Source organism: Schistocerca nitens, chromosome 3 (genome assembly GCF_023898315.1).
Source record: "Schistocerca nitens isolate TAMUIC-IGC-003100 chromosome 3, iqSchNite1.1, whole genome shotgun sequence".
Taxonomy (NCBI): domain Eukaryota; kingdom Metazoa; phylum Arthropoda; class Insecta; order Orthoptera; family Acrididae; genus Schistocerca; species Schistocerca nitens.
The window spans coordinates 482,625,639-482,628,711 of NC_064616.1; the positions used below are offsets into that span (position 1 = coordinate 482,625,639).

General features: G+C 44.5%; 1 pseudogene; it reads right to left on the reverse strand.

Annotated features, from left to right (window-relative positions):
• Nucleotides 1-1,694: 1,694 nt before the first annotated feature.
• On the reverse strand, nucleotides 1,695-1,812 carry LOC126250010 (5S ribosomal RNA; annotated as a pseudogene).
• Between the last annotated feature and the right edge of the window lie 1,261 nt (nucleotides 1,813-3,073).

Sequence of the window (3,073 nt, forward strand, 5' to 3'; positions counted from 1 at the left end):
TTTCCGGTAAATTTACCGAGCATTACACAGGTGCGACTTTCGTTTCTAATGACAGAATTTTTTCAAGAATTTTATGATGTTATTACTTTTCCTGTTTTATTTTTGGTAATGTATATCGAATTCTGAAGTATCTCGTTACTTCTCGCTAGCAGCATTGCGTCCCAGGTTTCGGACTCGATCCCCAAAGTCGCCATTTGTTTTCAAAATTTCATACATGCATGATTTTCTGGCCAAGATTTCGAGGTTTAAAGCGCAGACATTACATTTCTCCCAAAATATCACGGTTTCAATCCAAGATATTGTCATTTTTTTAAATTTTGTGGAGGTAAATTTTTGGACCTAAGGGTTTTGGAATCAAATTCTCACTTTAGTATTTTAAGTATTTTAACACTGCCACAATCATTTCATTAATTCTACCTCTCACAATTGGAACGGAGACTGTGGATCTTTTCCCCAGATTAGCTCGGAGTATTGCACACACTCATCAAATGAGTTTCACGAAGTATCCTAGGGTGGTTTCTGTAACCGGGAAACTGTATTATCGTATTTATTACTATAGTCAAGCACCCTGAGAGTTAACGTGTTTCTTTCCTTTCTTGAATGTTGAGTGAGAGTTAGCATCAATGATATAGTTGTTGGTGAGAAGCAGTAATATCCTGATACGTGACTGTTATAATTCCCACATTTTATCGCTTTTCTCATGCGTTGTGCTATCGATCGATGCGCTCCTTAGACGGATTCGAGATCTGCAGATGTTACTTCACAAATTATAAGTATGTGACACGGAAAGAAAGGAAGACAGGTTAAGGTTGAACGTACTGCAACTTCGATGTGATTAATAATGGATATTTCACTTTTACCACACAGCTTAGAGTCCTCTGAGTCGAATATTCCCGACCTTCTGAATCTCTTTTTAACGTCGTGTGTAAATATCTCATCAGTAACGTCTTAACGTCTGGAACTTTGCGTATAACGTTATTATCAAGTCTAGTTGTAAACTACCTGAACGTTGCGACAGGTGTTCAGTTGTGCTGCCAACGACATCCTATCCATTTTCTGATGCGCCATTACGCTCATATATCACATTCTCCAATAGAGAACTTTGTACAAATCTGTTACATGTTTTTAATTTAAATAAGGCTCGTAGTTCGCGACGTCTGACTGCAAGTGGGAGTTGGGGGGTATAGAAAGAAACGACGCCGACACAACCCTGCCATTTCCATTCTGTATTGATCATACGATAATCCTAACCTCCTTTTATTAACAGTGAAGCCAGGGGTCACAGATGGCTACGATTTTCTTCTAATACTTACTGGATTTAGACCATATCACCTAAATAGCCAGCATTAGTTACAAATGAACAATTGTTCATGTAAATAATAAATTGCATTATACAAATATCACATCTGGCTATATCATTATCTGGAATACCATGTAAGAGGAAGGCATAATGATTTACACAGAAAAACTAAAACTAAAAACTAAACTCCGTCCAAATAGGCCTTGGAAGGCCCAAAGGTACCGACCGGCCGCCGTGTCATCCTCAGACAAAGGCGTCACTGGATGCGGATATGGAGAGGCATGTGGTCAGCACACCGCTCTCCCAACCGTATGTCAGTTTACTAGATCGGAGGCACTACTTCTCAATCAAGTAGCTCCTCAGTTTGCTTCACAAGGGCTGAGTGCACCCCGCTTGCCAGCAGCGCTCGGCAGACAGGATGGTCACCCATCCAAGTGCTAGCCCAGCCCGACAGCGCTTAACTTCGTTGATCTGACGGGAACCGGTGTTACCACTGCGGAAAGGCCGTTGGCACACACAGAAAAACACAGTGGACAAAAATATTATCACCCAGAGAAGATATCACTATAATGCAGTGTAACACCGCGTGTAGCCTTGCCAACCGAAAGGCTTTCGATACAACTCTTCATTGTTGCTTAGTAAGAAAAATACGAGCTTACCGAGCATCGGACCAGATTTGTAATATGATTAAGGACTTCCTTGCTGACAAAGCTCAGTATGCCCTTCTTTACGGAACAAAATCGACGTAGGTTAAAGTAATTTCCGGAATACCCTAAGGAAGTGGTTATGGAACCGTTAGATGGATGGCCACCCTTCATTACAGATGTCGGACCTTAATGCTGGACAGAATACAAGTGTGTCTGAACACACAGTGCACCAAACACTCCTAACGATGGGCCTCCACAACCGACGGCCCATGCATGTGCCAATGTTAACACAACGACAGCGGCAGCTATGAATGAAATGGGCACATGACCATCGGTACTGGACGTTGGCACAGTGGCAGAGCGTTGCATGGTCTGATGAATTCCATACCTTCTTCATCACGCCGATTGGAGAGCGTGAATCCGTCGTCTCCCAGGGGAACAGCTCCATGACACCTGTACTTCAGGCCGGGGACAAGCTGGCGGCGGCTCCACTATGCTCTAGAGGACATTCATGTGGGCATCTATGGGTCTAGTGAAGCTCGTACAAGGCACAATGACGGCCAAGGTGTATCGTACAGTGGTTGCAGACCACGTACACTGCTCCATGATGACCATGTTTCCTGACCGCAGTGGCATTTTTCAGCAAGATGATTCACCATGTCACAAAGCCTGGAGTGTGATGAGAGGTTCAAGGAACACAGTGCCGAATTCAAATTGATGTGCTGGTCCCCAACTCACCAGATCTGAACCCGATCGAACACATCCTGGATGCGACTCAACGTGGTGTCAGAACTCATCGCCCCCCTGCCCAGAATTTACGGCAGTTAGGTGACTTGTGTTTGCGTATGTGGTGCCAACATGGGTACTGTGAATTCCAATCCCCAGTAATGCCCGACTGGGCTATTCAAATCCCAGGTGATGCAAATCTCTGCTGCGAGATATCATTTTCAGGTGTCTGGGAATCAGATATAGTACACTCGGGTGAGGAGCCAGACGGTAACACCAATAACAAAACGTGGCAACCTGCAGCATGAGGCTTGCAGCCACACAGATAGCCGCCGACGCCGACACCCAGCCGACGCTCCCATCTTACTTTGGCGTCCATAGGCGATGCTAACTCCTCCGG